This window comes from Homalodisca vitripennis, unplaced genomic scaffold (genome assembly GCF_021130785.1).
Source record: "Homalodisca vitripennis isolate AUS2020 unplaced genomic scaffold, UT_GWSS_2.1 ScUCBcl_2819;HRSCAF=7927, whole genome shotgun sequence".
NCBI classification, from domain to species: Eukaryota; Metazoa; Arthropoda; class Insecta; order Hemiptera; family Cicadellidae; genus Homalodisca; species Homalodisca vitripennis.
In genome coordinates this window covers 1-27,465 of record NW_025778943.1, presented here as the reverse complement: position 1 = coordinate 27,465, position 27,465 = coordinate 1, and the positions used below count along the sequence as shown (strand labels likewise).

The 27,465-nt window shown below is 33.9% G+C and overlaps 1 pseudogene; it reads right to left on the bottom strand.

The window, feature by feature from the left end:
* Positions 1-534: 534 nt before the first annotated feature.
* LOC124372277 lies at positions 535-22,591 on the bottom strand (annotated as a pseudogene).
* Positions 22,592-27,465: the final 4,874 nt, after the last annotated feature.

The window sequence follows — 27,465 nt, the reverse complement described above, 5'->3', positions numbered from 1 at the left end:
CGATATATTCATTTATAAACACCCTGTATCTTATAAGGTACTGTATTCTTTTCATCTCATTATGAAAAGTATATACAATGCAGAAAAAGGTGGAATACAATAAGAAATATACTATAACATTACTTCTATTTTTATTTTGATACTTATTTTGTTTTCATGAATGTTATTAAGGGGTTTTCTTTTTAAATAAATGACACAGATTCATTCTTGTTTACACTATTTAATTATTCCAGTGTGGACAACATTAACAGTAACAACAACATTAGAATACATGTGGACTCATTATTACAAAAAATATCTCTTTCAAAATCAACTTGTGTAAACAATTTGTGCAGGTACAAACAATTAATTTAATACTGATTTAATCACATTTGTTTCCCTAATCTATGTAAGGTACAGCTAAGCAGTGGTTACTTAATTAAAAACTTAATGATCTTAAATTTGTATTTCTAGATGGCTTACACATCAATCACAACATAAAAATATACTCTTGGGAAAAAATGAACGCAGATTGGTATTTGGTAGTGAAACATTTACAATGCACACTGATGAGTTAGTTATGATAATGGATTTTGCAATTAAACTGTTCTAAAATAAATAATTTTTATACAACAATTTCACAGATTTCAATTATTGTATTTAATACTTTAATTAAAAAAGAGTTATCTCTTTTCTTGGCCTTTTTCAATCCAATACTATCTTAGACACTCCTGTGCTAGAAGTTTATAAGCAGAGTAAAGGTTGAGTATAACTTGTATTACAAGTTGAAGAGTCTTGTTTACAGGCAAACTTTTGAACTTGTCTATTGCTAGTGTAAGTCTTTGACCTACACACCACGCATATGCATATAACATTTTGTATTTTTAGATTGTTCATATATTTTTCAGTTTAACTATGTAACAGAATTTTAAAACCAAACTATCAATTAAAAAATCAGTGGAAAACTATGATTTTGTAAACTAAAAGTGTATTAAATTACAATTATTGAGGCCAACTCTACAAGCTGAATTAATACTGAAGCTGCTTACTATAACAACTAAATAAAACATCTTTTTAAAGTCAACAAGGTCCATAAACTTAATAGTTAATTCATAAAACTATTTTAAAACTCACAATTTTCGAGTTTCAGACAGACAATTAGAATGCTTCAATAGTATTAATCTAAGGCAATCTTGTAATTTTATGAAATGTTTATGATAAATACTATTTAAATGATACTGGTAATATGTGAAACTAAGTTAGGTTAGTTTAAGTTCTAGCAGATTAGAGCATGTTTATTATACAATCTCTTATATTATAAATCATTAATTTTCAGTTTAACAATAATACATTTTACCCGAAAAACATTTGACGTTTTATAAAATACCAATTCAAAGCATGTAGAACTGTACGAAAATTACTTGATTTCATACTTTGCTCAAAATTACCAGTTAATAGAATACCTAGGTATTCTATATAATGCTTGGATTTCACACATTGCAGCTTAAATGTATACTTATATAACTCACACTCATAGGAATATTTACTACAATCTCTTAAATTTACCTCATGGAAAATGCAGCCATACTTGCTTTACGTTTCCGAATCTAATCTTCTGTCTTCAAAAATTAGCCACTAAGACAGCTTTATCATTTGCCTCTAAAAGGTCTTCTTTCACGTTGCAAAGCTGGCCCAGCCATGGTCAAACCAACAGGTGGCCAGCATCTTAGACAGCACCACACTGCACAGAGTGCTCTCATCCTTAGGCAGGAGATCTCATCTCCACAAGTTTGTCTTGCAATTTGGTATTTCTACCCTCATTCTATTTAGTGTCTTCCACACTATATAAGGTAGTTCTCTGCCAGGTGCCAGTTCCTCCCCCAAGGTTTGGATTGGTTTGAAAAAGAGCCATAAAAAATTCATGTAGTAAAAGCCTATTATGAAGATTAGCTTTGCAATCATTTTAATAACCAAACGTCACCTATATATTTTCACATGGATCAAACCCTCTCCATTCCAGACTCAATTTGTGAACGCCACCACTACCATTGTTTGACATTTTGTTCTGCATTCTGATACTGATTTTAACACTCTACTCTTCATATAAACTAGTACACAGGTATTGGAACTCATAAATTGGAATTTGATGTAACTGTTTGGATTTAAAGTGTCAGTTAAAAGCTGTCCATTAATCAATTCTCTTTTACAAATTTTACCATTTCAGTAAACAGTAGGATTTTACTGTGCGGATTGCTTTGACATTACTACACAAAGATTCAATTAAATTCAAAATGTCTTCATTCTTTACATAGTTTAATGGTGAATATAGTTTTTGTAAAGTGGTAGAACAAGCAAATAAATTACAAAAATTATTATTCATGAATTTACATTCATATATTAAAAACAATGTTTTAAAAGAGTAAAGGATTTAATCTAATAGAAATTATTTAGCCTCATTGTAAATAAAATACGTCATCAATACTTGTCAAACAATCCAAACTTAATTAGAACTAAAAATGAAGATTAGAATTTTAGAGTTAAATTTTGGAATGAAAAGTTCTTTTTGAATTCCCATTTATAACAAATTTTTCACACAAGCATTTAAAATTTGATGTAACTGTAAGTTTTGTAATTCACTCTGCTATCACTTCACTTTGCGGTCATAACCGTCAGCATATACTAAATTACTCACTCAGGCTTTACTATTTTTCAGTGTCTAAGGAAAAGGTAAAATTGACAGCTGCGGTGATTGTACTAAAATCACAGAGTGTCTTCATCACTAGAATCAGTGTTGTAGCCGATCTGTTCATGCCACCAGTCACACACCTCCAACATTACATTAGGCACTTTTGGAGCACTTGTCTTGTTCAGTGATATATCTCGCAGCAACAGACGGTTAGCTTCAGATCCTTCTGTCACGTGAGGCAGGTTCTTGTTGGAACCTAAAACATGTTGTGACAGATTTATACAATGATTTGTGTTCTACTTGTGGGCGGCTGGTATCTCCAGCCCTCTTCAAACACACCACTGTATGAGTATTGTAACTATATTTATACTATTTTGGAAAATTAAGGAAAGCTTCATAGAATGCTATATTGAGTATCTTGGGATAATGGAGCCCCTCTGTTAATTAGGAGCTAGGTTCTATGATTGGTTGCTAAAGGTGATGCTACTTAAGTGAGTGTAATGTGCAAGATCTTTTATCGAGACATTTCCGAAAAAATACTATCATCCAAAGAGATGTAAAATTAGTAGTTATTAAACAAAATATAAACATCAAACAAAACTAAAAATTAGTTCCTTAGCCACAAATTGGTTATTAACTAAATAACTTTTGTATGCAAGTATAAATGTTGAATTTCCTGATTTTTTCAACTTTGCTATCTAACTATTTTTTCTAACTTTGGAAAAGTTGCACAATTTATTAGCACTAACTGTGCACCTACTTACTATGTCACTAATGTCAAACAATAAGGTTTATTGGGAATATCAATATCAATTTGGGATAGTTCAGTTCATTGGGAGAACATAGAGACCATATTTGTTGGGGTCCTGTAGGACGGGTTATTACATTGTAGACATAAAGACAACAAACCAACTTTCTTCAAACCAACCCTTACCAACTCTCGGTATGAAAATGGGTTAAATTAGTTTGTTGAAAGAAACATCTAATGTATTACAATTTCACAAAGTGCATATACACATACATAAATGTTTTTATCTATATACTATTACTTTCAAATAAAAAAACAATTATATAACAAATTTTTTATTTAGAATTAACCCATTGGCCTTGTATCACAGAACGGTTCTGTGACAGCTAGTCTGGGCTCAAAATTTATATCACGGAACCGTTCCGTGACAAGTACAGCGCCATCTAAATAATTTTTTTTAAACTCCTTTTTCAACCAAATGTTAGTATAAATTAGACTCATATTGTTGTAACACATAAGAAAACTGCAACACTACAATTAATTGAAATTTTAATGAATAATAAGTTACTATAAGAATATTAGTGTACTACAAGTGAAAAATTAATATTCTTGGAATTTTCAGTATTTAGAAAAAACATTTATTCTATATACTATGCATATATATATATACACACATATTCTAGTATTGCTAGGTAGAGAAATACATTTCAAATAAAATAAAAGCAACAATGGGGTATTTTATTTTATATTATTTGAGTAAACAAAAAAAATTTTAATTTAAAAAATTCCAAAACTTTTTTAGTTTGTACAGCATTATTATTTTTAAATTATGACCAAATATATCACTATCTATTTATTATTAAATCCCATGTCATGTTAATCCAAAAAGATATAAAATATAACCAAATAACTTGAAAAATAAATTTTTTATAAACATATAACAAAACTCTTACGTTTTTAGCATTTATAATAGGATAACTCCAGTTGAGCTGATAGTAAAAATATGTGTAGGCCAATGGGTTAAGATAATGTATAAAATAAAATAATAAAATTAAAGGTGTTACTAAACAGTTTAAGTTTTCTTCATATTACTTATGTCTTGCTAAGATTACAAACCGATCACAACTTATGTTTGGTTATTAGTACCTGAATTATTTTGGCTTGATTTAGCTACACACATTAAATAAACCAAGTAAAAATAAGTTCTGGACTATTAACATGTTAATGTTGGCAAACATGCTAGAAATAAAATAAAGTATCATTTAATAATTTTGTTTACTTAAATACAATGAAGCTTTGACAAAGAATGATTTTGTAGTAACAAAAAATGTCCAGGATGGCCAAGTTTCTAAATACATATTTTAAGAATATATAATAGATTTTTATGCGATTTGTACACAACATAATTTGTACAGTTAAAAAAGCAAAAATTGTGCAAAGGATGAAATATAAATGACTTCAATCATTTACAATTATAATATTCAGCTGTATAAAGAAAAACAAAGGTGTCACTGAAATTAGCAACTCTTTGTGAATCCAGTAGTATATGACATGTGTTGAAATGCATGCTATACATGCATGAATGTTAAACCAGGCAAGTCCCACATAAAAAAAATTCAGCAGATGCCACAAAAGAAACAGTAAAATCAACTCATTATCAGGCAGTTTCCACTAGTAGGATTGTTACTATTAAAGACTTTTCGTACATTCCAACTTTGTGGAAACACTAAGTTGAATTATTGTAAACTTTTAACTTGTATCCTTTTGTCTTCATCAACTTGCAAGATGTTTTAAGGTTTTCATGAATCATTCATTAATATATTATATACGTACAAGAAATGCTAAATATTTCTCAGAAGTACCTTGTGACGTGTTTTAATATGCAATAGGCTGACAACATGCTATCCAGAAACTCTTGGATCATTTCTTTGTTCTCTGCAACATTTCTCTTAAAACATTAAAAGAATTTATACTATTAACAACAATACAAAATTATACTACCAAATGAATGTGTAAGTAGCAATATTGTATAAGAAATGTAGCTTACCTTGAGGTCTATTGTTTCTCTTCTTGTTCGCTGTCCGTTCTTTGTCTGGTCTTGTGGCTGGATCTGACAGTGTTGGCACCAGAAGTTTTCTGCCTGTCCCACTACCCACACTGTCAGATCTGGGGATCTGTTTACTCTTAGCTCTGTGTCTCGGACCTTCCACTTCCTGTAGCAGACGACAGAAACAATCATACTGCCTGAGCCACACATTCTTTCAACTTAAGAATAAGGAAAGGTGACTTTCAGATGTTAACTCTGCGTCTTAGTGAACTCAATACAAAACCAGTGATGAAAAAGTCCAATTTAATGGTTACAATTTCTATGAAGAAAAACGAATAAAACTTTTAAAAGCATGACAACAAAATAGGTATTATACAACAAAAGCAGCACATGTCAGTCTCTATTTTGCAGTATATGTTATGATCAGATTTAGATGCACTGGGATTAAAAAGACTTATAACAATTTAGATGTGTTAAAAAATTGGCAAGCTTTCATTTAACGTGAATACGAAATGTGAGCTGTGACTACTCTCACACTTCGCTTGGTTTTAGTAAGTCCTCATTTTCCTCCAATGTTTTATGCTTGAGCCTCAAAGGCTTTTTGGATTTAGTTTTTGGAGAGATTTTATGTCTGAATCAACTGAATGATCTATGAGGTGCAGGGCAAGTGGAAGCCACACTATAACATTTAACCTACCAATGAAATTAAGCAAAGCCAAGTAAGTGCTAATACCCTTTCTAAAACTGGACGTAAATCCGGTAAAATGTTTTCTTAACCAATAAAGTTGATGCATTATTTTACTTGGAAGAATCTGCTCAAGAGCTTATGAAAGGGCTGGAAATAGAGAAATCGGGCGATAATGTTAACCTAACATTGCATTACTAATTTTGAAGAGAGGAATTACAACAATAAACTTCCAGGATTCTGGAAAAGTGGAAAAACATACTGATTTTATTATAAGGTGCGTAATAATAATTCTGAAATTAAACAGACTCAATCCTTTGATCATATGAATTGATACTGTATACACACCAAAACCTGTTGACCATGGTTTCTTTCATTTCCCCTTTCCAAACAATAGTCTAAAGACACTGTTAACCCTTTTGGAAAAGAATATAGATATTTGGTAATAGTAAGCAAGATATTATCCCCCTCCTTCAGTTCGTAGTCATAATCCTGTCAGCTCTACTATTTTTATGATGAAGATTCACAAGATATTACAGATATACTTTTTAAGTATAAAAATTACTATTTCTATTTGAATTTTATAATACATATGAGTCGACCAATTCCAAAACTCACTAACTCCAAAATTTTTGAAATTGAGGTTTTTATAGTATTTGGCAGTATTTGGGGAGTTTTTATAAGGTAGCAAAAGATCTTGTTCCAAAACTTAAAAAACTCTAATTCTTATGGAAATATCAATGTAAAAAACTGCAACTGCAACCCACAAAACTCTCTAAATATCCAATCCCTTTACTGAAATAAAACTCGCTAATTGTCATCTTCCTCTCCTCCATTACTGTTTCAAAACCTCTCTAACTCCAGGCTTCAACTAGCACACTTCAAGGCATGTACTGCAACCAAAACTGACTAATTCCTAAATCATATGATAGTCATTGGCAACAACATATTCTTCAAACAGAAAGTGGGCAGTTCCTTCAAAATAGTTATTATTTTTGTGTTTATATATTGGCTACACTGTACAGCAGTGGCATCTTGGGAAATTGTTTTGTTTACTTCATTAGTTATTTCTGTTTTGTACAATATGCTGATCCAGAGGTAACCTTATTTACAAAGCGGTAATGTTGAACCAATGCCTGACAATTCCACGAGAAAGAGAAAAAGAAGAGGAGTGATAACTGGAAGAAAACCAAGGACAAAAAGAAGAGGTAAGCTAAACTATATTTATTACAGGACAACATAATTAAATTTGTATGTTTATCCAATGATGACATAACCTAAAACCCTTTAACTGTACACTAACATTTTCACAGCATTGATTGTTTTTTATGATATCGGCTTGTATTTTATTTCTGTTTTAAATACTGGTTATTTAATTAGCTTACGGAATATGATTTGTTTCAGACACTCCGCTCAAAGATTCCCAAATATTCCAACTTGGTGGACATCGTGAAAGAGCTAACGGATCCAAGCACTGTGTTATGACTGTTATTCCCGTCTTAATATGCAGGACATAAGACGTTTTCATCAGGGGGTTCTACTAACAAATCTTGCAATTAAAATTGACCAAGATCATTTATACTGAGGTACGCCAAAGGAAAAGTTCCAAAAAGACATCGGGTCTTCAAGGTCCTCATTCTTCTGAAAGAGGTATGGCTATGAATATTTCATACCATCATACCGCAATGAAGGAGGAAGTGAATTGGTAAAAGTTTGGCCAAAAGGCTTTTTTAGATATTTTAAATATTTCAAAATTTAGAGTACAAAGATTGTTGCCGTCTTTGTGTTTCAAACTGGCGAATCGCCAAAAGAACTTCGAGGTGGAGACCATCGTTCTAAAAAGTCTGAGGAAAAACTATCCAAAGTAAAAACCTTTATTGAGGCTCTACAACCTGTAGGAGTCACATTATTGCCGAGGGAAATCCAGAACGGCAGTACCTAGCAAGTCATTTAAGTATCTCTAGTCTGTGGAAATCGTACAACAACACTACTGAAAATGAGTTTTAAAGTCAAGTATGAGTACTTTAGGAAAATATTTGTAGAGAATTATAATGTAGGGTTTGGGTCACCAGCAACAGACCAGTGTTCTCAATGTCTTAAGCTGAAAGAGAAGATTCTATCTGTGGTAGATTTTGAAGAAAAGTGGGGAAACTGAAAATAGAATTACAAGTTCACAAAAAAAGAGGTAAGATGTTTTTTGAGCTATTGCAATCTGAAGAGGCTGGGACAATCACGTTTTCATTCGACTGCCAAAAAAATCTAATTTTTCCTAAGTTGACTGATCAAGCTGCTTATTTCTTTTACGACAGTTTTATGTATATAATTTTTTACAATGTGTCTCGGTTCTTCTATGTCAAAGCAGACAGTTGAAAAACACTTTCATTTATGCTTGGACTGAAATGGAAGGTGCGAAAGGTTCAAGCGAAATAGCTTCTTGTGTTCGCCATCGATTATCAGAAACAGTCTCTATCCAGAAAAATGTACATACAATTAGATTGTTTGCAGATGGTGCTGGAGGACAAAATAAAAATACCATTCTTATTACAGCTTTACTAAACTGGTTATTGACTAAAGCACCTCAGCACATTAAGACAATTTGTAATTCACTATCCGGTTCCCAGGACATTCTTACATCCCACCCGATAGAGTTTTTGGGGTAATAGAGAGAAAAGTCAGAAAAGGTTGAAAGCATCACCCATCCAAACACATACTTTGACATTTTTTAGAGAAAGTGGAACGGTCAAATAGATTAGGTTTGGACTTTGATGTTGAAAACTGGATGGAAGTATGCAGATCAACAGTAAAGAAGCCAGTGTCAATGGCACTTTAAGTTTTCCACTTGTAAACGATTCATATTAACAAGAGGCAAAAAAAGGAAATGGATTAGTAAGGGGTGAGGTAGCCTATAAAAACGATATAGGAGCGTCCAGAGGAATAGCCAAGAAAGGCTGTAGTCTGAGAAACATAAACCCCCAGATGAAACCAAATTCTGTTCAGGTTAATCCTGCAAAAGTTAAGGATGTAAAAACACTACTACGAAAACATTATGGGGAACAATGGGATCAACTGGAGTTTCTTAGGTACTACGCTGATCTATTTACTACCAATGATGGGGAAAACCAGGAACTTAATCAAGATGATCCTAATGAACATGAAGATCCAATGGAGGATGAAGTTTTAATCTTAGAGGGCAACTTTGCATTGTAAAAAAATGAATTTAAAACAACAAAATGTATTTAAGTTTAATTGCATACAAAATTGTTTAATTTAAATACATATTTTTTCATTATTACAAGTTTTATATAATATTTTTTAACCCAACCTTGTTGCCCTAAAAACACAATGTTGCAACAAAACTACCTAAATCAAAACCGTACTGCAACAAAACTGTCTAATACCAATCTCCATTTCCAAAACTCTCCTAACTCCAATATTTAACTGTTGTTTTTCTAGTTCAACAAAAGAAATACATTTAATTTCTTACTGTTTAAACCAATTAGTAGTAGGATTTATTATTCATAACAATAAAATAATTACTTTGAGTGTTATACTTTAACCACTATAGTTTTTTGCTCATCCTGTAAAATTTAGGAAAGTGGAGGTTAGTGAGTTTTGGAATTGGTCGACTCATATATTTGATTCACTATGAAATTTACTCTTTCACTGCTTCAGACTGTTAATGACAGTAATCACTTCTGTTTCAAAATATATCAGTAAAAGGAACAGATTTAAGTGTACAAAACAATATACAAGACCAGTAGTTGTGAAGAATGAATGAATGAATAATTTCTGTACTTGTGCATGAATGCAGAAGCAGGTGAATGATGGCTCACCTTGGCGTCTCCCTCGCTTTCCCGGTCTATGCTGGTATCCTTAGTCTTCTCCTCAGGATGGTCCTGCATGGGCCCAGCGATCAGCTCATTGGTGGCTCTCAGTCCAGCGATTAAACTATTTTGCTGCTTCTGAAATTTTGTTATAAAATTATTTAGAAATATTCTTTGTTTCAAGTTGTTGTGGATTAAATTTGCAATTCTCTATTTAGTAAAATAACACATTCTAAACAAATATACTTGATTTACAAATACATTAGTCCTACTCCGTAGACTAATAGTTATAGTCTCGGCTCTCTAACCGAGAGATCACAAGTTCAAATCCTGAAGAGGTCCAATCATGTACTTTGTACTTTGAAAATAAAAACCAGTGCACTTTGAAGCTGGCATAGCTGACGCTGAGGTTTAAATAAGATTAAAAAAAAGAAAACACAAATACATAGTCAAATAAAAGAGATATCGTTATCATGATACACACCAGATATATATATATGCTTAAGCTTTTGGTGGCCTGCATTAAAAAAAATCAGACTTCCTAAAGAAAAAATTAGAAATAGAGAATCTAAAACAAATATTATAATGAAAAATTCATAAAACTTATTACGAGGGGGTACCCAAAAAAAACCGGAATTATTTTATAAAAAATATATATTATCAAATTGTTTACAATACGACCTTATCTCCTTCAAAATAATCTCCATTACAACTAATACACTTGTCCCAACGGTATTTCCATTGATCAAAACATTTTTTGTAGTCATCTTTAGAAATGGCTGCAAGCTCGAGCTTCGTTTTTTTCTTAACCTCTTCAACGCTGTCAAATCATTGACCTTTCAAGCCTCTTTTTCATGTGTGGAAATAAAAAAAAGTCGCATGGAGCGAGGTCAGGCAAGTAAGGTGCGTTGGGCAGCGGAACCATGCCGTTTTTGGCTAAAAACTGCCTAACTGAGATGGCTGTGTGTGCCGGTGCGTTGTCGTGGTGGAAGAACCAGTCTCCAGTCTGCCACAAATCGGGTCTTTTCTGGCGAACACTGTTGCGCAATCTTCTTAAAATCTCCAAATAAAATGTTTTGTTGACAGTCTGACCTGGAGGAACAAACTCAGAATGAACAATGCCTTTAGCATCAAAAAAGCAAATCAACATGGTTTTGATGTTTGATTTGACTTGCCGACATTTTTTTGGACGAGGTGAAGATGGCGACTTCCATTGGCTTGACTGTTGCTTCGTTTCTTGGTCATAACCATAGCACCATGACTCATCACCAGTAATTACCTTTTCCAGAAAATCGGGATCATTTTCGAGATGTTCTTTCAGAAGGTGGCAAGTTTCAACTCGATGTGCCTTTTGATGGTCAGTCAGAAGTCGAGGAACAAATTTGGCAGCAACCCTTTTCAGTCCTAAATCTCCTGTTAAAATTCGCTGAACCGAGCTAAAAGTTAACCCACTACTCTCTGATAGTTCCTTAATTGTCTGTCGACGGTCGGTGAGCACAAGTTCACGAATTTTCTCAACATTTTCGTCCGTTCGAGAGGTTGATGGACATCCAGAACGAGGTTTGTCTTCAATCGACATGTCGCCATTTTTAAATCGAGCGAACCACTCGTAGACCTGAGTTTTCCCCATAGCATCATCTTTGTAAGCTGTATTCAACATTAAAATAGTTTCTGCAGCATTTTTACCAAGTAAAAAACAAAATTTCACAGCTGCACGTTGTTCACTTAAACTTGCCATGACAAAAAACGAAACAAGAACAAAACAGGGTTAGTGAAAACAGTCACTACGAACGAACAGAATGCACTAGGACAACGGAACTGGGGTCACTGAGCTCGTAATGGGTTGCGCGACACATGCCTAGCGGCAGGAATGTGTACTACACGCTGCCGGCTGCCAGCAATACAATTCCGGTTACTTTTGGGTACCCCTTCGTATATGATGAACAAAATTTACTTATTTTACTAGTCAATACACTGACAAGTACAAGTCTTCGTTGTACTTTGTTTGTCAACACAAACAAAAACTGGAGTTGCTGGAATGTGGTTGTGTATAAATAGTATTGGGTGCTGGTTGGTAATGTTAATACTATAACTGTATTAAGTATGTTATAAGTAGATGTTAAAAAATAATCACTCTGAGTCGTATAATTATTATATTAACCAAGAACCTTAATTTTACTATTTCCAAAGTATTCTGACCACTTTTTAATAAATCAATATATATATATTCTACTATTTCATTACACAATTTTTGAAATCTCTGGTGAATTTTAACAACCAAAATCAATATTACTTGCATTTATCAGATCTACTTTAAGACATTTCCAAATAACTTACACTGACAGCTCTTATTTTTTTCAAGCAACCTTCAAGCCAGGTTCTTATGGTTTGTTTGGCCACTTCTTCTTCAATTATGTACTCAAACTCCTCTCTGGCAAGCAGTTCTTCTAGTTGTAAAGCTTTCCGAATATCCACAGAACGATATGACAGCATACTGTAATTTGAATAGTAGTAATTCAAACAGTTTTTCAACACATAGTAAAACAGTTCAAAAAATAAATAAAAGTTACCATTTTATAATTTTTATTAAATGTATTGGTCAACTAACCAACAACAAACTAAAACAACTAACTTGACTACTTAAATTTACAAATTCAAAATCAAACTGTGACGAAACTTTCAAAAATGACTTCTTCAAAAACATTTTTATTTTTATTTTTAAATTAGTATGAACAAATATTTTTAAAATAACTTGCTCAGATCAATAACTAATGCAGTTTTAAAATATTATTCAGCATCACCCAATATACTACCCAGTATTAATAAAAGACTCAAGAATATACATATTACCAGAATAAAACATGCACATATTTTAAGGTGAATATGAATGAAGAATGTTCATGTTTTGCTGGCAAGACGATGAAAACCTTCAAGCAGTTAAACCTAAAAGGGTCTCTTCTACAGTAAAAAATATTTAGGTTAGTTAAGGGGCAGGATTAGGCCTGCTTCCTGCTAATTTTCCATGGAACAGAATCCATGAAGGGCATCATGGGGTTAATATTGGCATCAGTCATTTCTACCTTGGAAGGCTGACTAAGCCCACGTTTAGGCTTCAGAGCTGTGGGTGGAAGCTCACCCATTCCTACCATCATCTTCCATAGTGAACTAGCCTTGGCAATCAAGCCATCTTCACTCACAGTATCTTAACATTTGAATTTCCCCTAGATATTCACTAGATTGCCCAGTGACATCAGTTTTGGCTGCACACAAAGTAGATCATACTGGACAGGTAATCATCAATCAGAAATGAACATTTCTTGATAGAATAAATGCTTGTGTGCAATAAAATGAATAAGATTATATGCAAAGATCCACTGCTGAATCCATTCTAATAATATTATAAATGTGAAAGTACCTTTGTTTGTTTGTTTTATTTTGTATTCACATGTAAGTTATCCAACTGATCGTTCTGAAACTTTACATCGACATTTTTACGGTTCCTTGAATGAATAAAGGCCTATTTTTATTTCGAAAATCCCTTCGGGCTATGCCCAACTGGTTTAAATTAGCAAATAACCCATCTTGGTCTCTACAGTTATGAAATATGTCAAATGTTATCAACTGTTCTGTGTAAACATTGTTTATTATTTTCAATTTGTTTACATTCTCTATGGTGTAAAATCATTACTTTTCTTTGTGTTTTTAGATTTCAGCGATTAGGTAAATACTCAGCTACTCTACCTTATAAAATGTACTAAAACATAAGATTGTCAGAATTTGGCTCTGAAGACTGCCTTTTGAAGCAGTCGGCAGGAAACAAGGTAAAATCATCTATGGAAGAAAAAATACTAAGACGAGTAAATTACAATGGCCATAAATATACCCTTTTAAACATATTTTCTTTGTTATTGTAAGAAAGCAAACTTAAAAATTGAATTGAATCATAATTTATTTCCAATTTTGGTACATGAAATAGTGTAAAAACTAAAATTAAAACTCCTTAAAACATAAACAAAGTGTAACAATGTAAAAATTAAGCAGTAATTATAAGTACACAAACATTAACATACGATTAAGGAATCTATTCATATAACTAGTTGTACATTCGTTAGTAGTAGCAGTTAATTTATTTTAAGAAGTTGAACTCATTAGGTAATAATAAAAAATATTAGTGACCTAGGAAATAAGCCTACATGGCTGTACATGCCTGTAGAAAGCCTGTGCGTAGGCTCGAGTTGCTGCCATGAAATCGTGGACGGATTGTAATTTGTTGTCTTTATTAAATATAAATCATGCGAACTACGTGGTGCGCTCGTCACGTGCGCGCCCACACAAACACACACACACTTCATGATATATTGTAATAATGTCAATCTAAGCAAATAATTGAAAGTATTAATATCTAGAATGGTGTATTTTCCAGAATCAAGAAGAAACACAAAGTATTAACTTATACACAGTGGTTGGTTGAGAGGATTAAAGTGAAGCAGTAAAGTATCTCTTTAGAGATAAATTATACTGAGCTACCATAAAACCATTCATAATTATTGTCAGTAGTGGAATAACAGGTTAGATAAGGAGGGGAGGGCCAATGTTAGAAGTAGTCCCGTCTGTATTCAGCCGTAATAATTGATTCAGTTTCGTCAATACTGATAAGAGACAACTATTCATTTGAACGTTTTTTACAAGTAAATACCGATGGTGAATTGAAAATGTGGTGATCAGGACAATATCGACAAAGATTTCTAAATAGAAGATGGGATATGTAGAAAGAGTTAGTTGATGATACGGATTTACTAATTTGCATTAGAACAACTCCAATATTCCTTGACTTTGGTGTTGGAAATATAATTCCAAACCTACAAAAATTGCATGCAAAGCTGCAGGTAACTGCTAGTTATGGTAAATAATTAGACTAATATACATTTAAAGAATCCTACAATATTACATATATAAGAGATAATAGCTAAGGGCCATAGACATTATATGGAAAATTTCATTTTTTTCTCAATTAGGTGTGGACTGGACCTTTTCAAAGTCATTTGCCAACATATCAATAAAGAATCAGTTTAAATATCAGCTGACATTGGACCATTGCAGCCAATAATCCCAAACACTAATCTCCAAACCCATCTTCCGAGTAGTGCTGGATTTACTTTACAAACACTTTACATAATTGCAACATCCTTGTAAGCATTATATTTAATACCATGGCATTGATTATGATTACATTTAAAAGTACTGTGTGGTTCATTTATTTATTAACAGCTGAACCAATGCATTATGTTTAATTTACAAATAACTTTGTTAAATTAAAGGAACTCTTGAGTTTAGTTTAAAATTTTAAAGCAGGATTTCGTGATTTATTTTTACTTCTGTAAAGTCAATTCATGACTCACGACCATACACATTTTAAAAGAAGAGTTTATGACTTTATATGTTAGAATTGATGGTAGTAACCACTTACTTGAGGACATCATGAAAAGTGACATCTTCTCCATTGTGTAACCGCTCCAGCTCGTAGCACATGTGTTTGAAGAGCAGCCTGTCCTTCTGTGGGTCCACTTCAAGTCTCCCTTGTAGCAGTCTCAAGATAAATCTTACCTTTAATGCATATTTGTTTGGACATAAGTTTTAAAATTCATTTTTAAGTGATATAGTTACAATAATAATTAACAAAATTAAAAATATTATTGGTATTGGTTAATTATAGTAAATTTTCTTCTTTCCTGTTCTTTTTCTTAGTGTCTAACTGCAAAAGTGTATATTTTAAAAACATACTTTTGAGTAATTTTTAAACTCTCTCCATTATAATGATATTCTTCATACTTAATGGTATTTACTCCGGAATACTATGACATTTTAAATATTGTATGAAAGAATAAAATCAAAAAGGTAACTGGCATAGTCAGGACTATCATTGTAGGATATGTACAATAATATAAATTATTTATATTCAAAAGAACTTTGTTTTTTATACTATTTTAAAACCTTCACTGTGATATGAATCAAGTACCAATTTCAGGACAATCGTAGTAGTTTGTGAGGTGCATTTACCACAGTCACTGTGTTAATCATTGGTATTGAATTAGCTAATGCAATACCAGTGAGGGGGGTGAAGTTGTTCGCGTCCGTAGCTTGCTACACGTGCTCCTGGGTAACGCTAAACGAACAGCAATTTTTGGTAGCTGGACCGTCACTCTTGTGATCTCCCAGTTATGGCAGCTATCGAAGACCAAACAAACGGTCCTTCTCAGGGCCAAACAAATACTGATTTTTTAAATATTGGCTCTCTTTTAAATATATGTTATTTTAACGCCGAGGGTCTGAGCAGATCTAAATGTGAGTGCCTAAGCAAAATTATGATAAAGAACAAGTCGATGTCCTAGCACTCCAGGAGACTCACATTGAGAATTCTAACACCTGTGCAAGAGGCAATATCCCTGGATATACACTTGTAGAAGCCATTGGCCACAGAAAATACGGAGTGGCAACTTATGTTAGGCAGGGCATCGATGATGTGTCCCCGATTTACAAGAGCTGTGATGACGATATTTTTGTACTGGTGGTGAAAGTGTCAGAAACAACTATAGTAAATGTCTACAAACCACCTAATAGACAATGGTCTGACACAGTACTTCCCATATTTGGACACCCCGTCCTTTACATTGGGGACTTTAACAGTCATCACAGCTCGTGGGGATACTCATCGGATGACGACAATGGTACGAGTTTAACTAGTTGGGCTGAAAATAACAACTTAATATTAATACATGATGCCAAAGACGCCCACACTTTTTATTCAGCCCGCTGGCGTCGTGGTTATACTCCAGACCTATGTTTTTGCTCTTGTGCCCGCTCTCTTAAGCCTTTAGCAGTTGGGAGGAAAGTTCTTGGTGCCTTTCCTCATTCTCAGCATAGGCCTGTGCTTATTTCAGTCGGAATCAAGATTCCTCTTGTAAGATCCTTCCCTCGGGCCTGTCGCTGGAATTTTAACAAAGCTGATTGGAAAGCCTTTACATCTAGACTTGATGATGGCATCAGGTTCATCCCTCCCACGATAAGAAAACTATGACCGGTTCACAAAGCTAGTCCTGGCTACTGCTAAACTGTGCATTCCACGAGGATTTCGAAAGAGCTATGTGCCAGGTTGGAGTCAAGAGTGTGAGGACCTTTACAGTGAGTTCAATGACACCGGGAACACAGAAACAGCTGATCGGCTGCTACAATCTCTTGACAAAGCAAGAAGAGAAAAGTGGTACACACACAATGGAAAACCTTAACTTCACCCATAGTAGCCGTAAAGCTTGGTCCCTCTTGAGAAAGCTCTCCACCGGCAAGCCTTCGACGAACAGTTTCTTTGTCACATCCGAAACCCTGTGCAATAGCAAAGCGTATTGTTGCTTTGTCCAAGTCAGTTCGCCACCCATCTGACAAGCTGGTTAACTACAAGTTAAACGAATTTAAAAGCAGTCGGCAAGCTCCGTTGGAAATATCGAGAGCATTTGAACTTGATGAAATTGAAGTGGCCATCTCCGCTCTGTCAGTTTGGGAAGGCAGCCGGTATCGATAATGTCTTCCCAGAATTCCTAAAAAGTACTCAGGAATCAAAGTTAAATACTGGCTTCTTACAGTGTTCAACGAAATAACTGGCTACAGGTAACCTGCCTGCAGCATTTAAAAGATCTAAAATAATCGCAGTTTTGAAGCCCAACAAAGACCCAGAGCGTATTGAGAGCTATAGGCCCATAGCCCTGTTGAGTGTGTGTTATAAGCTGCTGGAGAGGTTGATCTATAATAGAATATTTCCCATTCTCAATGCCAGCATTCCTATAGATCAAGCTGGCTTTAGACCTGGTCGTAACTGCTGTGACCAGGTGCTTGCGCTAACAACTTTTATTGAGAATGGTTTTGAAAGGAGAGCAAAAACCTCTACCAGCCTTTATAGACCTTACTGCAGCTTACGACACTGTCTGGAGAAAAGGCCTTTTAGTAAAGCTCTATAATCTAATTCCTTGCCCTTTCCTTCTGCGGCTTCTTAATTCAATGATTAGCAGCGACAGGCTTTATAAAAGTATGCCTTGGCCGTGAGGAAAGTTCTTTCAGGCAACTTAAAAACGGCCTTCCACAGGGCTCAGTTACTTGCTCCTTTGTTGTTCAACGTGTACTCTGCCGACATCCCAACAACGTTATCCAGAAAGTTTATTTATGCGGATGATATTGCCTTAGCATACCAACATAATGACATAAAGAAAACAGAACAGGCACTCACTGATGATCTTTCAGTCCTCGCAGATTATTTTAGAGCCTGGAAGCTAAATCCAAATCCTAATAAAACTGAAGTATCATGTTTCCAACCTAAATAACAGACAGGCGAACTACAAGTTAAATATAACTCTTGATGGTGTCAAATTGAAACATAATGAACATCCGCAGTATCTGGGAGTTACCTTAGACCGATCTCTCACTTTTAAAAGTCACCTTCAAAAGACAGCAGCAAAGCTGAAAACAAGGGCTAATATAGTAACAGCATCTTGCTGGATCAACTTGGGGAGCCAAACGCTAAAGTACTCTGCGTACCACTTCTTTGTCCCTTGTGTACTCCGCTGCTGAATATTGTGCTCCTGTGTGTGGCTTAATAGTGCACATGTGCGAGAGGTCGATGTCGTTCTTAATAGGGCCATGAGGACAATTACTGGAACTCTCATGGCAACACCAACACCTTGGCTCCCAGTGCTGAGCAATATAGCACCACCTGAGATTAGACGCAAAGAGGGCTCTTCTGAGAGAGTTCAATAAGATCGTGTCCAATCCCGAATTGCCCGTTACGCGCGACCTTCCTCAGCAAGATAGCCGGCTCAAATCACGCAAGCCATCACTACGAACAGCATCCCAGTTTGATAGAGGGAGAACTTTACGCCTAATGCTAACTGGGCGTCATCCTGGGAATCATTCGATGGACGGAACAAGTTCTTGATATCCGATCCTACGAAAGCAGCGGGTGGGCTTGGAAATTCCTCGAAAGGAATGGGTTTTATTGAATCGTTTTCGAACTGGGGTTGGGAGAAGCAATCACTGGAAAATTCAAGTGGGGTATTACTGACGACCAGACGTGTGATTGTGGCGCAAACTCTCAGACAATTGAGCACATTGTAAACGACTGCCTTTGCGATTGTTTTCTGGGTGGTCTGGCTGGTCTGAGTTGGTTTAGAGGATGGGTCTCTAAACTGGCTCAGTAATTTGGATTTAGCTTTGTGACGGGAGATTTTAATATTATTTTTTAATTTATGACTCAAGAACTTTGTTCTTACGTACTTTTTAATAATTGTAATTTTTAATTTATTTATTTATGGATAGCTGCCTTTGTCCCCCATACGATATATATATATATATATATATATATATATATATATATATATATATATATAGCTAATGCAATATTGTATGTTAATTTGGCAGAATAAACCAAATTTTTATATCTTGCAGCTTAACCGTCAAAATATGGATAATGCCATTTTCTGCTTTTAAAACCAAATATGGTTATTTAGAGGAATATTTTGTACCAAAGCATTATATTATTATCTTTAGATCTATTAACTTATACGTACATACTAACTATAATACATGATCTATTATTTTCTGAATCTAATATCATGAAATGTGATTGTCATCAGGACACCATCCCAGTGGCTTAGAAGATGTCCCCCAGAAACTAGTAAATATCAGAAATTTATGAACCAAATAACTCAACATTTTGCATAGACATGCATGTTATCTTATAGTTGCTCACCACGAAGATACTTCTTTCTTCAGTGCATGGTTCCGCCTTTTAAATGTTCAAAAAAGTACTAAAGTTTACAATAATTTTTGTGATTTGATAGATCTCAATTACAAATGGATGTATACATCAATTCGAGGCTTCCACTCAACAGCCATTGAATCTAATGAAAATTTCAGAAAATGCAGGAACAATATATGCCATGAAATGTTACAAGGATATTCATGATTTCTAACCCCAGGTCTAATAAATAAAATGGTTTATTAGGAACTAAGTAAGTATTCAGAGTTCCAACACATTGGACTTTTTATTTAGTCATTCAAATTTATAATAATTTATAACAACGGAAATATCTTCCAACTACAATAACTTATCTTTGTAATGTTTAGTATGCTGTTTCTAAAGGATTTCTCTGATGCATAAGGTGTATTAATTTATTAGTAACATCCAATAATTATTAAGATAGAAACACCATCAAACTCACCCTTCTAACTGGAATCACACCTCTCTGGTGAATGTCGACTACATTCCAAGTATTTTGGAAATTTCGAATATCTGCGTAAGAGAGCAAAGCATCTTCTTCATTTGAGTAGAAAAGAGAAAAATTCTCCATAATGATAGCTGTAACAACAATGAAGTGAAGATAATTACAGTACCAATGGTAGATACTTTTGGGATTTGCAAAGAAATAATTAATAATCCATGTATAAATTATTAATATTAAACTGAATACCAAAGTTACAAGAAGCAATAACCAAACCAAAACACTGTACAGACATACCATTGCAACACATGATGCAAGCAATACAGAAGGTAAGTCTCAACTTATTTGGGTCTTAATCCTAGAAGTGGCAGTCAGGATTTCCTGAAAGGCAGCCTGATTTTTGCCTTTGTGTAGAGGTTTACTAAATTGTTTATAAACTGCTCATACTATACTGAAACCATAAAGTGTTTCTTCATTCACTGATTATGAATCTGGTAAAAAAAAAAAAAAAATACTGAACTTCTAAATATTTATTAGTTCCAGTTTAAATTGAGGAAAATATACCCATTTTCAAATGCCAAAATCATATGTAAGAAATAATTTAAAAGTATTCTAATTGATTTCAAAATATTACATCAGTTTTGAAATTGATTTGTTTTTATAGTAGCATTTTGTTTTTGTAAATGAACATAATAGTTTTTACCATGTTCATTGTAATTGAAAAACTTGAAAATGACCAACACTTTTGGATTTATTTAAAGCATCTGTAAGAATAAAAAAAATCATGTATATTGCTTATATAACTTATTTTTTATATAGAAATCAAAGAGGACAAGTTAATATGACTGTCTGAATTTTTACTAGTTGTAAAACCTAAAAAGCTGTGACTAAACATTAGTTGTGTTTAGCTCAAAAAAGTGCTAAAAAAGTAGTCCTTGAGCAGATGATTCAAATTTTCAAAATAACCATATTATAACATGCATTTTGTAGTAATCTTCTGCTAAAAACAAATATATATATATATATATATATATATATTTTTTGTAATTTTTGTAATTTTTCAACCACAAAAAGTACTCAGAATATAAAATCCGAAAAGTACCTATTTTGATCAACGTTTCAACTAGTATCAAGAAAGTTATAATTGATTTACTTATTCTAAAATCTACTGGAATCTCAAGGAAATAGTAAATTAGTACTTTACAGGTAATTTTAGGACTAAAATATTTTATTAATTATTAAAAACATTATAGTTTATGTACATTGTATATTGTCTGCGTATGTATCACAACTAAAAAAGCAAACTATAGTTTACATTAAATGAAGTAAAAATGTACATATATATTAAACAATATGATATCACACTTCAAATTATGCTTTATAGCAAAAGAAAGTAGTATACTACTTTTTTATTACTTCACCATGCACACCAAACAATTAGCACCAACCCTAAGTGACGGAGATTTTTCATCAGGTGATGCAAAAACTTACAAAATGATTGCTTTTGAAACAGCTGTCATGATGAATGCTGACCAATAATGACCATAAAGGTAATCAAATGACATTACAGATCATACATAAACTTTTGTTTGGTATAAATAAAGTTATTAAAAAATGTTTTATACCTTATAGACAAATAAAATAAGATTATACTGTTTTCCGACTGCTGAAACTTTTGTTTATTTTTACAACAAATGCTTTTTGCATTGTTTTTACTTCCTCACATGATTAAACTTATAGATTTGAATTTAAAGAAGAGCCCTTATACCAGTTTTCAAAATGTCATGTTTCTGTTGCTGTAACAAATGGTGATTGTTAACATCCATAATCTTCGGTAGTGTGCACATACCCACAAGCAGATTGAGGACAATGTATGTGATGATCACATAAAAGGAGCAGAAGTAGATGAGGGAGGCCACGAAGTTTCCGCAGTCAGATTCCCAGTAGTTGTTGGCCAGGGGTGCAGTTGGGGGGTTGTATCATACAGTCATGCATTATCTTGTTCCAGTCCTCCCCGGTAACTATACGGAAACAGCATGGCCACACCGGTAACCGGTGAACCAAAGTTGGCCCTCCTACACAGTACCACAGTTATTACAATATAGTATACCAACTGTCTTCAAACTAAAATAATTTTTTCATAAGTTTATCTATCATTCAAAATATATTTCAAACACATTAAACGTAAAAAGTTTATTTTCGATTAACCTTCCAATCCCTTCTCCATATTTGACTGTGCCAAAAAGGATAGAACCTGCCAGGGCGTAGAAAAATACTAGAAGGAACATGCCGAATATGATGAAGAAACTTTTGCACACTGAGACACCCACAGTCAGCATCAACATCTTCAAAGTTGGCATGTTTCCCTGTGATTGTGAAAAAATCGTAGAACAACTACAAACAAATCCAACCGTGTATGACAAGTTGTTCTGAAAAAAAAAAGAAACCTTTATTTAAATTAATTATATACAAATTGTTATATAAACACTAATTAAAAAACATATATATGTGTTGCCATTGGTATTTTTTCTTATTGTTTGTTAATCGTTTATTTTAAAGGATGCCTGAAGAAGAGATCATATTGCAGATCTCGAAACATAGTGTTACTGATTTCTTGTTTTCACTAAACGATGGCAAACGTCCAGAAAAATCCTGTTTCCTTCATAAGCCATGTACCGAATTTAGGACCCGTAAAATTGTGCGTCCACCACAGTCAATTAGTTAAACTATGATAACTCTATAGTTATATAATATGTTATTAACACCTCCACTACGACATGAGCCATGTAGCAACTTTAGGACCCGCAAAATAGTAGTAATGTGCGTCCACCGCAGTCAATGTGTTAAACAAAAAATCTGTTACACATTGAGGTCACATCACATTTTATCTCTTTTCAAACAAAGAAGGCAGGAACAAATGAAACCTTATGTACAAAATTTTTAGAGCTTTTAACTAATGAATAAATAAGTTGTAAGTTTAACAGATGAAATTTACAAGTAATATTTTTGGGAATTACATGTCATGAGCATAGGCATAATTTCGAAGGCAGTCTGGGAATGCCATAAGGTCTTGAAATTGCTGGCGAAAACCAATAAAGTTATTCTAACTTGGGTGCCTGGATATAGAGGAATCACAGGAAATGAAGGGGCAGACGGTTGCGCTAAACTTGGGAGCCAACCGTCTTCTTACCGGTCCTGAACCAACGTGTGGGGTCTCATATAACTTAGCACGTAGATCAGTTACCAAGTGGATGGTTAACAAACACCTACAAACATTGGAGAAACACTGAGGGGAATGTACAAGCAAAAGCGGATGCTCAAGGGACCATCAAGGAACATTGCAGCAGATGCCCTTAGAATGAGTAGAACGGAGATCAGAAAGGTGACTGGTTTTATTACAGGTCATTGGATATTCCGAAGTCACCTGAAACAGAATAGGTATTCCAGTTCAGGAAACACTGTGCAGGAAATGTGGTGAGGCTGACGAAACAGCCAAGCACGTCATATTTGAATGTCCGGCATTACAGAGCAAACGCTCAAGATCCCTAGGTGTTCTTGTGCATACGGAAGAGGGGTTTGGAACAGGAAAGCATTGTTCAGAAGATCTCATGGTTTTGTAAAGGCCTGGGATTTGATACAGCTTAAACCTGGGAGAGGGTGCACAATAAGCCGGATGTGCTGAGAGGCAACTACCAGGTCTAGGAAAACCTGGCCCTCTGTAAAGAAAAAAAAAAAAAAAAAGTAGGCATAATTTGGGGAGGGGGAGGACAGATACAAAAGTCTATTAACTACTTTTACTTAATGCCCTTAAAGATGCACACAACCATATGATTGAGTTTTTATTTTGAAAATTTCATCAACTGAGTCGAAGGGAAAACTATTATTATTTCCCTCCTCAATATTTTGTATGCATTAACCTGGTGTTTAGGATTTTTCCTATTGCAGTTGGATGATAAATATATATTACTTTGTTATTTTTACTTTTATGATTATTGATTGGTTAAAAGAAAGTTATTCTTATTATAGTATGGAAAAAGCAGTAAATAAATTGATGTAATAAAGAGTGTATTATTTAGTATCTAAAAAACAATAATTATTCTGAAAAAATCATTCTCTTTTCTTTTCAGTTCAAGTTAGAGCATTGCATTCTCTGCAAGTTTAGACTCTTAAGATATTCACGGAAATCAAAACAATTATCTACCAATTAGTTCTAAATCAATTACACAAAAAAAGTCTAAAGCATATTTCGTACCATGATTGGTTACAACAAGTTACAAGGATAAAGTTATAAATAATTATTAAGCTGATCTTTAAATTTATTTAATTGAGCATAAGCCTCCTTTCAGTTAGATTTGAACTCTGTCAACTAATACATTTAGCTTGTCTTCTTGCATATACTTTGCTATCATTTCTTGGTCAACAGCCATTAGGGCGAGTCCACTTAAGTGATCTTCCATCATGGTGCTTCGCAGATACGTTTACAATCTTCATAACGTAAAGAATGTTCTTTAGACGCTTTGTTGTGGTAGGCCAAGAATGTGATATTTCTACAAGTTTCCAGACATCCGGTGCATCTTATCTGGATTAAAAAAATCAGTTGACAGCTGACTCTTGAAAAGTTTATTCAGAAATTTTTCTTGTCAGTTTTTTCACAAAATTAATACTTTGCATAACAGTAAAAGACTTGAGCTGAGTATTGTAGCCTGCAGACAAGTTAATAGAATTGCTGGATTGTTCAGAGTAACTCTAATCTAATAGCAGTTGGGCACAATCATTGATTTTGCCATAGTCGTTCTGAGAAAAATGAAATTGCAGGTTTTGCGATTACTGTGTCGAGACAAAATAAATGTTGATGTTGAACATTTTGTTCAGGTGATTGATACAATGATGATTCTGAGTAGTCACCATCATCATCAGGTTTTTTCAGAATCTTTCATTTCCGAAGAGTGGGAGAGACAGTCTTTTAAAAGACAAACTTTTCATTGCCATATTTTTGCTCGCTCTTCTACTTCATTCCACGCCCCACTAAATCCAATGTCATTTCCATCCAGTTTTAAACAGTCAATAACTGATTCAACTTTTGCAAAAACCTTAGAAAATATCCAGATATTCACTCTGCAGCTCTTTTGAGAGGACATCGGTCTGGCTCAAAACATTGTGCAATAGTTTCAGACTGAAAACAAATTCAGAGGTGCTGATTTGTTTGGCTAGACATCTCCCTTCTGCTGAAATTTTACTATTTGTTGTGTCATTTGCAATAACTTCCAAGTTTCGTACACTACTGGAAGTTGATCCAAAATAGCATTAATGGCCTTGTGGCCAAACAGTCCATCTAGTTCAAGACAAGCTCACCAGTCTTTTCAGTTTTGTTCATCCCACTTTACTTACATATTGATTCAAAAAATAGAAAATATTCTGGCTGATGCATTAATTATATTACAGAAATGATTTACATTGGAATAAGCAATTCTGAAGCTGTCTTTATTTCTTCACCAAAATCTCATAAAAACCAGATCAAGCAAATGGGCATGGCAACGAGTATACAAAGCTTTAGGCTTTTCTTCTTGGAACCTAGAAGCTACACCTTTAAATTTTCCGCTCATATTACTAGCGCCGTCATACACCTGGCCATGGATTTTGTTTATGACTATGGTTGGGCTACAAATATGTTTTAATAGTATGATTTTCTATACAGCCCATAGCATAATGTGTACCCAGGTACTGAAAAAATAAATGTATCTTAATACAAAAGAAAAAATGTAATTAGTATAATGTAGTAATAGAAAAAAATATAGATGTGAACAAACATGTTTTTGTTGTAAAAAGGAAATAAAATTATAATTCTTGCTTTTATCAATTTATTAACCCTAGATTATGTATGGTTACACATTACAGATTGAGGGCTTTACTGGCACACGTGACCATGAGTGTGTGGTGATAGGCGGGAGGGGTGGCGGGGTAGCGTTATGCGGCTGCGTAAAAAGATTGCTAAATATCAATCTGTTTTGTGACGGTGCTGAGTGGTAGTGGTTGCTTGTGCTTTGTTTTTAAATGATAATGTTGGATGAGTTAAAGTCGAAAGTCAAAGGTAGATTAATTCATAACCAGGGCCGTGAAATCGTGAGTAATGTCTAATAATTTAAGAAGGAAGAGGCAGACCGTCAAACTGTTAATATTACGTTGCCGAAGGCTTGTCAAAGAACTGCTGCAGCAGCTGATGTATCAGAGCTAGTTGGGACTCAAATAAAGTAAGCCTTTTAATTAACTAAATATTTATTGAAGTCACTGAAAATTAAATAATTAGAGAAACCCAAATAATATCAATAAAGGATATATACTTGTTTTTTTCCAATTGTTACAGTGCAGTTTAACATGCTTTTTTTTACAAAAGTAACTTTATTTGTCATTATAATAATGCTAATGATTAAATTATTATTTATCGAACGATTCACTATAAAAAGCAATTCACTGGATAAGACTGGTTAGTACATAAAACAAAATATAAGTTCTTACAATGAAAGAGTTGAATTGAATGAATATCCAAATGACCCCCAAGACAGTGACTAGAAGGTCATATCTTGTTTGCGCCTTGACCTGGCCCAGTAACCACGGGGAAGTGAAAAGCTATGTTCATTCATGACTACCATTCCACGACAAACACCAGAGTGAGGACAGTGGCCCTGATCATGGCATACGAGGTCCTGTGTGATTTCTCCTCCTCTCCCCGCCACTCTGCCAACTGCATAGGTGTACATTAACATGCACAAAAACCTGTAGTGTAGATTTAAAATCCAAAAACTAAATTTTCTGAATGACTCTATAACAAGACTTATCACTAGTTACTAACCGAAACACAGAGGAGACTGCTGTTTATTCAGGACCTATACCAGCAATGAATCGTTGTGGAAGCTTATGTTCTGAGTGAGGTCATAGATTCTTGGCTCGAAACTTCTTGGCCATCAGGCCTTGTGAGGTAGGGTGGAAGTGGGTTGAGCAATCCTTCAATCTCTTTTTTTATAAGTTCACCACCTGAATCAAACAGTGTATAAAATAAAATATTTAAAGAAACTGCGACTAGATTATTTTGTAGATGAAAATAATCGCTATTACTGAATAGACCTGTGTTACAAAAATAATTTTTAAAAGTTATGGCTTTTATAGTTATTAGCTAGTATTCTGGATGGATAAGGTTGTTGAATGAGAGGCCGACCCACCTGTCGAGATCCATGAGGAA